Source organism: Amphiura filiformis, chromosome 13 (genome assembly GCF_039555335.1).
Source record: "Amphiura filiformis chromosome 13, Afil_fr2py, whole genome shotgun sequence".
Classification (NCBI taxonomy): domain Eukaryota; kingdom Metazoa; phylum Echinodermata; class Ophiuroidea; order Amphilepidida; family Amphiuridae; genus Amphiura; species Amphiura filiformis.
This window is the reverse complement of record NC_092640.1, coordinates 30,817,022-30,830,506: the sequence shown is the minus strand read 5'-3', so window position 1 is coordinate 30,830,506 and position 13,485 is coordinate 30,817,022. Positions and strand designations below refer to the sequence as shown.

At 34.4% G+C, this 13,485-nt stretch overlaps 1 pseudogene; it reads left to right on the top strand.

The window, feature by feature from the left end:
• LOC140167582 (polyamine-transporting ATPase 13A3-like) overlaps positions 1-13,117 on the top strand; it is a 99,351-nt pseudogene extending 86,234 nt beyond the window's left edge.
• The last annotated feature ends 368 nt before the right edge of the window (positions 13,118-13,485 follow it).

Genomic DNA, 13,485 nt, shown 5'->3' with positions numbered 1-13,485 from the left:
CATGTACCTCAATAAAGAGTTTAAATAAAACAAGGAAAATCATAATGTGTAGAGGCCTACTTTTCGGATGATATTCACTGAAACAGAAAAAAGAAAGAAGTTTAAAGAATTATATATTTTAAGATTAGATAATGAACAATCATACATAAAAATGTGACAGGTGTCTGATGATATTTATACACTTCGAGCAAAAAATAAAGAACTACTTAACACGACATAAATAAATAGCCATATTTTATGAACGAACTGAATGTTGACATTGCGGACCAGGATTTGAAACAAGAACTGTTTTCAAAAAGAAAACGCGGTTGGTATAAAAACATAGCGTGTGCTATCATGATATAAACTTCAAAATCTAAAAACACAAGTAAAGAAATAATTAAGGGCGAAATAAATAAACAGCGAACAGCAGGTGCTATCTTGTCAATAATGATAAGAGGAACATGAAAAAAACCAGCAGAGAGCATGCACCCCAGTAAAGAGTTAAATAAAGCAAGGCAAAATCATAATGTGCAGGAGGCCTACTTTTCGGATGATATTCACAGAAACAAAAATAAAGAACTACGTTAGTACGTTTAAAAAATTATATAATTTGAAATTAAATAATGCAAAATCATACATAAAATGTGACATGTGTCTGATGATAATTATACACTTCGACCAAAAATTAAAAAAATACTTAACACGACATAAATAAACAGCCATCTATCAAGAATGACAAGAGGAACATGAAAAAAAAACACCTAATATATGAGAGCATGCACCCCAATAAAGAATTGCTTTAAAATAAAACAATGAAAAATCATGACATGTGAAATGTATGTTGATACACTTATAAATAATACTCAAGGGTGAAATAAAAACACCTTATCTACCGATATTTCCACAGTTAAACATACTCAGTGATCACTTGTACTAAAACAAAAATAAAGAAATACTTCACAAATGATAAGAGGAACACATAAAAAATAAATAAGCGAGCATGTCCCAAAAAAAAATTAGTAAAAGATAAAATAATGATAAAACGCATACAAGAAGGGGCAAAATATTTGTCATAAAAACTTATTAAATGCTCATTTGCTCTAAGATATTTAATGTTTGCAATTTACTCCTAGTTTATCATTTATTTATTATTTATCTAGGCTTATATATCTTTTATTTATTTATCTATTAATTTATCTATTTATCAATTTATTTCATATGTCATATTACATGTTTCACATTTGTACGATTTTAAATAATTCTTTATCATGTTTATAGGACATGCTCTGTTATACACAGAATGTATATACTCGTATAAACATTTCTGTAAATTTGAAATCATGACAAACTATCCGTCTGATGATCGGTTTACCCAATGATCGTAAGTGAGGGTATTCCGTGAAACTTTAAGTAACGGTTGCCTTGCCAGAGGTCTATACTTTGAATTTGTTTCTATAGCTCACCTGTAATGGGTTTGAGCACTCTAAATTCCAAAGTTAGTCACTTGTAAAGTAAACTTGTTATCAATTTATTTCAATATCATTATTATTAAGTGCCTATTTATAATGATATTTAAATCTATCAACATTATGCTTACGTCATCCAGGAGTTATTATCCCACCTGAAATCGCCATATAAACACAAATTAATAAAGAAATACCCAATGGGTGAAATAAAAAGCATGATCTATCTTTTCAAGAATGAAAAGAGGATATAAAAATATAACAGAGCATGTCCTATAAACATGATAAAAATTATTTAAAATCGTACAAATGTGAAACATGTAATATGACATATACTTAAGGGATCTGGAATGAGCGTTTTGAGCGTTTCGACAGTATTTTTTGTGGAAATGAGAGCACATCAGACATATCGAATTGCATTCTGAATCGAAGAATGTCTTTCTCATATCAAATAATTTTCATTTTTGAAATTCACGATATAATGCAAATTTTATGACAAATTATTAAAATTTGATATTTTTCAAATTTTTGATATATAACAGTCCTCGAAGTAAATTTTATAAATCTAATGACATATTCTTAAAGTGTATGTAGCTGGGAGGAAAAGCCGACGATCAATTGAAAATTTTGACCTTTCATATTGAAGATATGGATTTTATTTCCCAAAAAGACCTATTTTTTGGGGAAATCCATATCTTCAATACTAAGGGTCAAAATTTTCAATTGATCGTCGGCCTTTCCTCCCAGCTACATATACTTAAAGAATGTATCATTAAATTTATAAAATTTACTTCGAGGACTGTTATATATCAAAAATATCAATTTTAATGATTTGTCATAAAATGTGTATTACATTGCTAATTTCAAAAATCAAAATTATTTGATATCAGGACATTCTTAGTATTCAGAATGCAATTCGATATGTCTGATGTGCTCTAATGTCCCACAATAAATACTGTCCAAACGTTCATACCCCAGCCCTTAACATAAAACAAAATAAAACGGTCATGATAATATGACATTAAGGGTAACACCACTAATGAAGCGTCTTGGTTGAAATGCACGTGAAAATTAATGTCTTTCTTTGCTCAATTTGAGGCCTTTTTGGCTCTCATAGTTGCCTGATGTACCCGTTACATTTTATTAAGAAACAAGGTAGTATAGTTTCTCTCCATTGATTTTGCAATAAGCGTCTCCAGGAGGGGGGCTCAGAGGGGCTTTCAGATTTATGCGGTGGGGGGCTTAATGGCTAAAATCGCCAAAAACCGCCTGATTTTACATATCCTCTAGCGTTGGTTGTCAGTAGATTGCAGTCACTCCTCATCAAGTGTTGACAAAGACAACAGTGGTTGTTGAAACGTACACAGTAAGTGCATTTTCTTGGATCAGATATTACGAACTCTGGTTTACTAGTTTACTCTACCGATCCTGATGAATTTGTTCAATCAATAACGATATCTGGGGGACCAATCACAAGCCAGATTCATTTAAAGATGCATTACATCATGACCAATTTTAGTTAGGCCAGAAATTGGCCTAACTCTCCATACAATCCCGTGTTAAAAAGTTATCCGCAATCCAAAGTCAGTAGTCCACTTGGGAAGCTAACAAACAGAGGGCGACGGTGACTGAAAAGATTAGATGTGAAAATCTATCAATTGTGCACAAATAATAATCAGAGTTTTAAGCTTAAATGCAATAGCCAGAAGCACAATTGGCAAGTGGAGTACGGAGAAGTCTAGCTACACCCTGGAAGGGAAAAAAACAGTATTTGAAACGAGGAAATGTGCAATATGACTTAATGTAATACATTAGAAAAGGCTTAAAAGGCAACTATTAGGCCCTGATTCATATTTAATCATCATTTAGGCCTGTAAATTAGATTGTCTGTGTAAATTTAGCAGGATCCGACTTTTTATGACGACTTTCAAAATGTGTTACATTTCAGAAACACCAAGCTGTTTGTGAGGTGGCGTTAGCTGTATGGGTTATAGGTTGAACTTTTTACAATATTTCTGGAAAAAAAATCCTGAAATCCATATATTAATTTTTACAATGGATGTCGTCATCTGACCTTCTGCTTGCAGAAAGGGAAGTTTTGAAGAACTGAGTTGTTTTCCGGCCCATGTCTGTACAGAAAGTCAGTGGGGGTTATTTACTGGTGTGCACCCTAAAAGGCCCTTGTCATAACCAATGGTGGCGGCATGATTTTTCCCGTGCATGAGGGTTTAGGGAAAATTAAATTATATGTCTAAACTTGAGGTTGCATGTGAAAAACATGGTCTTTTTTTAACGCATGTTTGGGGTATTGAAATTATATTTTTTTGGCTTGCACAATCATGGTAAAGATCCATGTCATACATAAGAGATTATAGGACATACAATACTTGGTAGGCCTAATGATAATGCGTAAACTTTGTACCTGTTAGGGAACTGAAATCAGACTGAAAACACAAACGTCATTCGAGGCTCTGTCTCACCAGTTGCATTTACAAGGCCCTTGTTATAACCAGTGGTGGCGGATGATTTTTTTCTGGGGGAAGGGTCACACAAGGTTCTGAACAGAAACGTCACATACGGACCAACCCACACTACCGAGAACCGCGAATGCCGAGAACCGCGAAAGCCGAGGACCGCTCTAGTTGCATTTAATTTTCAGATCAATTGAAGCATTTTGAAAACTTGACATTTGACCCCTTTATTGCCCCTTAATGACCTTAAATGAATTTTAAAATATTTTAAACATGTTTAGAATGTCATAAGGATCATTGCGTTTAAATTTCAGCTCAATCGGAGCATTTTGGAAAACTTGACCTTTGACCCCTTTATGACCCCTTAATGACCTTAAATGAATCTTAAAATGTTTTTAAAATGTTTAGAATGTCATAAGGATCATTGCATATAAATTTCAGCTCGATTGGAGCATTTTGAAAAACTTGACCTTTGACCCCTTTATGACCCCTTAATGACCTTAAATGAATTTTAAAATATTTTTTAAATGTTTACAATGTCATAAGGATCATTGCATTTAAATTTCAGCTCAATTGGAGCATTTTGAAAACCTTGACCTTTGACCCCTTTATGACCCCTTAATGACCTTAAATAAATGTTTAAATGTTTTAAACATGCTTAGAATGTCATAAGGATCATTGCATTTAAATTTGAGCTCAATCGGAGCATTTCCGGTTAAAATGACCTTTTTTGACCCCTGTGACCCCAGGATGACCTCTGACGTTTGGAAATATTTTTATTATATTCTTTATGTTTTCCTCTTTCATATGACACCACTCATGGGGTCATACCTTCGTGGCATTTAGAGATATGTCCATTTCAGACCAAATGGTTAGTCAGTTAGTAAGCTAGTAAGTAAGTAAGCTAGTAACATTCACTCATATAGGCTGATACCATTTCATGGTTCAGCAAAAAAGTGCAATAGAGAAAAGAATCTAAGAACCGAGTTGAATCTTATATATCCATCAGTGACCTTGTGTGAAAAAATCAAGAAATTAGCATTTACTGTTTTTAACCAGGGAGCACAGAGTACTTTTTTTGAATTCTTAATGCTATTTTTAGTTGCACCATCAATTTGGATGGTCCATGGCAAGTATTTTAAGCACCGACCGGGAGACCCCCAAAATATTCACACGGACCCCCAGGGGGTCAAATCTGAATTTCATCGAAAGTATGTCAATATGGGTATCAAATGAAAGGAAATCACACAAGAAATTCAAATATCACAATTATATCTTGTTTAAACAAATCGTTTTTCAAAAAAAAAAAAAAAACACCATATATAGCATAAAATATGTGTCAATGGATGCGTTATTTGTACATGAGCGTATTACAATGGCGTAACTCCTATAGGCTCAGGGTGAGTGAAACTGCAGGGCACCCCAGACTTGCACATTACCCTTATTTTCAGTCTAAAATGATCCCACCATATGCACCTGCTTCACTTTGAGCCACAAGCACAGGCAGCCACTGTGTATTACATTGAGAGTCTTTGCGACTTGATTGACATATATTGAAAAATCTTGCATTATCATTCTACTTGGCAATCTTACACGATATGCATTGTCAACATGTTTTTTATTAATTATTTTGTATCTGCTTTGAGTCTGCTTACCACAGGATTGATCTCAGCCACAGGTGTGAATTAGAGAATAAGGGTATTGTTTTTAGCCCCTTGAGTGCATCTATCGTCTCATATACACGGGCGACATCATTATTTTAAGTAAAACAACGAGGCGAAGCCGAGTTGTTTTACGCCAAAAAAATAATGATGTCGCCCGTTATATGAGACGATAGATGCACGACATAGCTGCTAAAAACAATACTTTTATTCTCATTCTTAAACACTTCAATTCAAATAAAAATATCATTACAAGTAGGCCCCCTATTACAAATATTAATGAAATTAAATCCTACATTTTGCAAGGAATTACCTAGGGCTTAAAATCGATCAGTCCCGTTGTTGTTATGCGCCTCCGATTGGTTCAAATAGCGAGTACGCGTATCGCGTCAATGCACGCGCTGACCCGTGTGATATCGTGTCATATCACACAGGTAAGAACCAATAAGATTGCAGGAACGTTCTCAAGTGTTTAAGAATCTTATTTAAAGTATGGCTTAATTATGTTGAACCATAATAACTTTACTGAAAAGTGAAAGTGCTGTTCAACACACATTTTAAGTTGCTCCTTAGCAATGTATAATTTTGTATTTAACATATCAAATGGTATACTACATATATCGCTTTGACAAGTTGGAAAAATTAAATGCCTTAGTGTGGTCTTACTAAATATACTAAATCAATGCTGTCCCATTGTTTTGTAAGAACTATTGGACAGTATCTCTAAGACTAGCTTTACTACATTTTAACAGCCCAATAACAATTAATGGTCATAAATGTATAGATGAGGTGACATCAGTGTATATCAACCAGGGCAATTGGAATAATATTGATGTTTAAAATGGCTTTCTTGTATGCCTACATTTTTGTACTAGATATGAAATGGACCTTGATCAAAGTATGATGCATACGCATAATGCTGGGCAAAGAACAGTGGAAATTGCCATGATGTGTGCGCATGATGTCACCTGTCACCTTATCTAGTATCCCCTTTCCCTTAATGTAACATACATTCTGCAAGTTCTTAATCTTGAATTACTTAATTATTATTTCCAAAATGACACTTGCTAGTAGTAGTCGATATAATCTGTTCATCAATGCATTCATTCGTAGAGCCATTTCATTGATCTGAAAAGACACAAACAATCTAGTTTTACTCATGAGTCATGTTATACTCCATTTCATTTAATCTTGGCAGTGAAATGGACAAGTGAAAAACAATGTGTGCACAACTGTATCATGCAAGACATTAGCCTACCATTGCCAACTGCCATGATGAAATGACCTGAAATATTATAGGTTTGTCTTTGCTACAAACATCTTATAATTTACAAATCAAATAATATAATAATATTAGTGTGAATTCCCACTGAGGAAACTGAAGTGGTTTAGGCCCTATAGGAGCAAAAGTACTTTTAAATGTTTCTGTGGGCAAATCACCCCAGTGAATTCCCACTGAGGAAACTAAAGTGGTTTAGGCCCTATAGAGCAAAAAGTACTTCAACTTCAAAATAATTGCTACAACATAAACAATGAATTTGTCCAAAATCAACTTTTGATATGTTCAGACTTTATCCCTGGATGTCTGCTGATGCCAGTGTTTTGCTATGCTACGCAGGCGTGCTGCGTACAGATATTACCACGCAAAGTTGTTGTGAAATAGGAGCATCGGCAGACATCTGGTGATAAACTCTAGTGCACGATATCCATCAATCTATATACTTTTTAGTGTGTAGAACTACAAAATGATAGGAAGTACAGAGAGAGAGAGCTGAATACCACAAAATCACCCGTCTTTTACAATGATTTATAAAACAAACTTTTAATCAGGTCACAACTTTTAGCGCAAAATATCCAATTGATGCATTTTGTGCATATCAGGGACATAAAGGTAATATAAATGTCAGCCTGCAATAGAAAATTCTCCTCTGGGAAGCTTGCTAAGAGAAATGACTAATGAAATTCAATCCAAATGCTGCACAAAGAACTGCTAGACCAAAAATCAATCTCATTACAGGACATTGAAATGTTTGCAGTCAAGAGTTGAACTGTTTGTCAGCACAATACCGAGGTGTTTAACTAAGTGTTTTCATCAGAAGTGGACTGTTCAGAATCACTATACAAGTTATTAATGATTTCAAAATGCATACAAATTCAATGCATTTTGAATTCATTATGAAATGAGTACAAATTTATTCAAAAAAAATAATGGGTAGGCCTACAATTTTTTTTTTTTTTTTAATCAACCATGAATGATCCTAGCATTTATTTAGGTCCAGGGACACTCCAAACAAAAAAAATAAATAACTTTAAAACTTTTTTTTTTTTTTGTTGCAATTTCGGTACCAGTTACCCGCCCGAAAAAAAATGCGCCAGGTACCGGGCACAAAATTACCCGAAAATGCCAGGCCTATTGCATGCTGCTAAAGGTATGGCAGCAAGGTAGTCAAAACCCAACTTAATTTGTGTAGCAAGCCCCATGCAATAACAAATTATAATTCATAAAATATTTCTTTTAATATGAAAACAAGTGAAATATTTTTACATAAAAGTAAACAGACTTTTTAAAAGAAATTAACAGTTCTACTTACCTTGAGTTTGATGCAGTTAGGTTGTGATATTTAATAGTGAACAATCATGCTCCCTTGGACTCAAAACAAATGAATGGTTATAAATAGAATCATGTTAATTGTAACAAATGAATGGTCATAAGGTTATTATCATGTTAATTGTAACAAATCAATGGAAATAAGGTTATAATCATGTTAATTGTAACACATTAATGGTTATCAGTTTATTATTTATAATCAGATTAATTGTAACAAAATATGAAAATAATTAATATCATGCAGTGTCTCGATAAAGTTTATTTTTTTTCCTTAATTAAACTTGAAAATGTGGTGAATTGGGTTGAGTTGCAGACAAACGCAACTGATATTGGCAATTCATGCAAATGTGGTCATAATTTATGAATATCATTTTTATCAACATATCATTTTTATCATGACTTGGATTAATTATTGTAAAATTGTAAAATAAAATAAATACAGAGATGTGATACAGTACATGGTCAAAATTTCCTGATATGCTTTGAAATTTCCTGAAAAAATGAGCTGTCTCATTCTAATTTCTATCGTGCAGGGTAAAATTTCCTGAAAACAATAAATTTTTAATAAAATTTCATGAAATCAGGAAAATTTCTGAAAATCACATCTCTGTATTAAAGTATAAAGTTAGAAACAGGGAATAGAAAACTTGTTAGAAATTCATGTGAACTGGCAAAAAAAAAGTATCTTGCAAATCTATATTTCTGCATGGCGACTCCCTTGACTTTGCAGCGGCTTTTGATAAACTTGGTGATATTTTCACTCCCTTGACCTTGCAGCGGCTTTTGATAATCTTGGTGATATACGTCTGAAATTTTCAAAATTGTGTTTAAGTTTAAATAACGTTTATTGAGTTTATTGTTCAGCAATAAACTTTTTTGCCGCCAGAAATAAAGAGGGTCAATGCGGTTGCTATGATTTTGTTTTGGTTGGTTACGGCTTTCGCACCATTGTTGTATTATTAAATTTTACTATATTACAACCAGAGGATGGAAAGTAAGCGTGGATGCGCTAAAGTGTAACACGTGTTACCGTGGAAATGCCCATAAATGACCACATTTCACATGTCATGTATACAAGTCGAAATTCCCAATAAAATACATCAATTGGGAAAAAAGACAATAGAGAGTCTAGAATAGACTTGGGACATAGACCTAGATATTCCTGCAGATCTCTGTGACAATATTGCACTTTTTTTGCAGATTTTTATACAGGCCTTTTACACTTAGCATTACGTCCAAACTTATGGATCCTGCTGAGTCGACCGACGCTAACGTAAACACATTGACTGATAGGGCCTAAGTGATAAAGAATAATTTAATCCCGAATTTAATATTTAACACTGGTCAGCTTGAATATTTGCCTGTGCAACTAACTTGTCTTGAAGCAAAATTGATTACGTATTAATGCATGAATGGTACCAGTAACTCAACTGATCAAACCAGTCATTTGATACATGATAATAACAATCATGACAATAAATATCAATATCACATAAATTATTTATATTACCATTAAAATATCATGTACGGTACCGTACAGGTATATGCTCATAGTAAAGTGGAATTTACATTCATGTACCATGATATGCTTTCTAAAGTGAAAGTCAAAACTTCATAGATAAAATGCAACTTACCAAGAATTCATATACCTTCAGTCTCAGAAGACAGAACCACTGGCACTGGAACAAGCCTAAGCTTAGTCATGACAGTTGATACAAGCAGTCACAAACACCACACCGTCAGGTTGTAATAATCATGTTATCATGCTTGACGTGTCTATCAGCGGCAGCTTGAATCTTATAACTTTGAGTTTAACTTCTTTTAAGTGGATCTACTCCAACTAGAACATTCAAATCATGCAATTTAACCAGTGCCATATAATTTGGCAAATTTGCCCACCACCGTGTGATAATAGCTATATGCAGCATGTCATGATGACAGGCTGCGATAGCTCATTGGCAGCAATTAGCCTACGAGGGCAGTGTTCGACTAATCAATTTTATGTGATTAATTACATGAAAACCATACACAAATTTTAAGTTTTTATTTTTGAAAAATTAATTTACATGAATATCTTTCTTTTAAAACCAAATTTGTCATAGTAAACTGCATAATAAATAAATGCAGTCAAAATCAAAAACAGCTTTGATTTCCTATACTTTACTGTACAAACCCTAATTTGACCCCCTGTAACATGAGCTGTGTGTATTTTTTTAATGGTCTCCCTTTCAGGGGACATTCTAGAGGTAATAAGGTATCCAAAAAATACTATCAACTAAAAATAGCAAAAAATCATATTTTTAAACTCTAACATCACCTGGTGCTCCTGGGTTATTTGTTTTTATGAAACATTTTATAGCGATACCCAATTTTAATGTTTGTCCAAGAGACATCTAAAATTTGAATGTCAGCGCACTCAGTGTAAGGTACATTTGGAACAACTGCCATTTTCTTAACCTCATTGGCATTGAAATAAAAAGGAGCACCCAAAGTGTTATTGCCCTTGGTCTAGTTAAAGGAGAAGAAACATTATTTGTTGTTATTTTCATTTTACCTTTACTTTGAAGATGCTTGTTCTCTATCAAAAACATACAAATTTGTAGGCGGGTTTTTCAAATGTCAAAATGAAATGGGCATAAATCCAGCAAGTTGGACATATTGGGATTAAAAAAGAAACTTGAGTTGGAGTCGAGTGAGGTATGAAGGACTTAAAGTAATGTTAGAAAATTTGTTTGAAAAGAAAACAGAAATTAAAATAACGCAAAAATCAATCTTATTTAAGTTAAAGTTAGTTTCAGACCGGGTGCCTTTATCGTGCATTGTGTGCTCTCATTCAAAATACATGGTACCTCGTGGACAAATAATGAAATTGGGTATCGCAGCAAAAGGACTCATAAAAATCAAACGGTAGTCGTGATTCACTTCATATTTTCACAGAAGGTGACTATTGAGTGTGGCATTTATAAAAAATTTCAATAATGGGAAAGTTCAACTTGACTCTTGCATAATTATCGATTCTTTGTTCCATTGCACTTTTTTTGACTCACCCTGTACATACATGTGTATCCTATATCCTTCATATATTTTAGCAGTGAATGTAACCTGACTTTGTTATAATATCAATCAACTAATGTGAAAGACAAAGAGATGATTCTTTTCCTGGTGATATCAATGTTAAGTTAGTTATTTTTCAGTTCCCCCTCCAAATAATAATAATAATAATAATTGAAAATCCTTTGCAAATGTTCTACTATTAGTTTGCTTACATTTGACAAAAACAGATTTTTTTGCAGCAGACATTCTGATGCTTTTCTGAATGGAGGACTCATTCGAGCAGGATTACTGCATCACTCAGTATATAACAAACTTCAGGAAATTTTGCTCAGATGTTTATGTGCAATTAAAGTATACACAAAAGTAAATTTTCAACCATTTCAGAATTTTGTTATCAACCACTGGCATCTCTTATGGTGCCACTCCCGGGTAAAATATGTTTGCAAAAAATATTGTCAACTCTTATATAATATATTTTGTTCTAAAAATATTTTTTGAATCCTTTTTTAAATCCGTATACACCCTTTTACACATGTATTACCCAACAGTTTCCTGGCAATCTTTTCTAACATTTTCTGAATGTTTTGCTGGGATGTTTGGTTAAAATATTCCTTGTTGACTATGATTAATCTAATGTTATTTTTTATGGTTTTTTTCTTTCTAGTTATATTCCTGTGTTCCATGCTTGGTCTAGCAGCTGCTACAGCATTCATGATGTTTTTCCCAGTGCCATGGGGGTTCCTCACCAGTTTTATGGAGCTTGTGCAGATTGCTATCGATCACATGCATTATACGTTGATCATCGGAGCCATCATTGCTGGCAATTTCCTTATTTCGTTTTTTGTTGGAGGTGGGTATTAATTAGTAGCATACCTTTATGAAGGTTGACCAGAACATTAGATTGGAATCATAAAATTTATCAATTGGACTCACTTTTATTTTGAGGGGCTATGGGTGCATCTTCAGTCCATCTGCATGATGATGATCTGGCAGCAAAAAGGTCATTGACCTGTGAGTCCAGTTGATTATATTTGAAAGGCATGTGTTGGAAGAATGCGTTAGTGAAAATATTTCATGTGTGACGTGCATAGTGCTAGAGGGTGGTGATGTAGTTTGGTGCGCTAGGCTATCGGTCAGAAGCTTTCCCATTTCTCCTCTATCCCACTCATTGTGACCCTAAACGTGCAGACACCACTGTGGTTCAGAGAGTCATGCATGTAAAATGGTGGTCCCTTGTACCAGACGAGCTGGGCCTCTTGTTTGTCACACTCAGCATTGAGGTCAACTTGCACTGCCCTTACGGGCTTTGAGGGATGCAATAATCCAGAAAGCATGGATAAATGCTGTTTTCAGTGACGGCGAAAAGGAATTTTTTGGGGGGGGGCAAAATCAACAAATTTTGCGCAAAATTGCGGCAAAAAGTGGAAATTTTTGGTAATTTTGGGTTTTTACTGGGGAAACAGGAGGCAAGAATTCTGACTGGCAGGTGCCATTTCCCCATTCCCCCCATTCCCCCTAGTGGCATCCCAGTGGCATCACCACTGGCTGTTTTATTATTATTATTATTATTAATGAAACAGAAGCCTGTATATATATTTTTGACCGAGTCTGAGTCGGGGGCGATTAAAAACATTCCTTATCATGAAATCTGTTTCCTATGTTCTATCTTTCAGACATGCGTAGTAGACAGCCAAGCCTTCCGTTCATTCATCAATTCTCTCCGTTGTAAGAAACGACCCAAGAATGTGTACAAGATTATAGATAAGGAGATGCAGAACGATCCTCACTGGCCACCAGTTGGATCTGTTACAACAACACAAAATTCTATAATTTTTAGTATCAATGCTGTCGATGGGTCATGATGCTGACATTAGAGGACCCCAGTATTATCGATGGAGTTGGATCCTCACCGCAGCCAGTTGGATCTTCACTGGCAGTCAGTTGGATCATCACTGGCAGTCAGTTGGATCATCACTGGCAGCCAGTTGGATCCTCACTGACAGCCAGTTGGACCTCATCATGTGATTGAAAGAAAGCTGTATGTGCAATCATGGAAATCTATATTTCCATGGTGCAATTAATATAGCTGCCTGATGTTAGAATTTGAAATTGCATTTGCAGATGAATCCAAGAAGTCAGAACTGACCATGTTTATCCCATTGTCATCAGTCTTCAGTTTTGAGGTTGAGCTCCTGGAAGCATATCAAGTCACACGTACAGCTTTCAAACTGAACACCTTAGCAGTG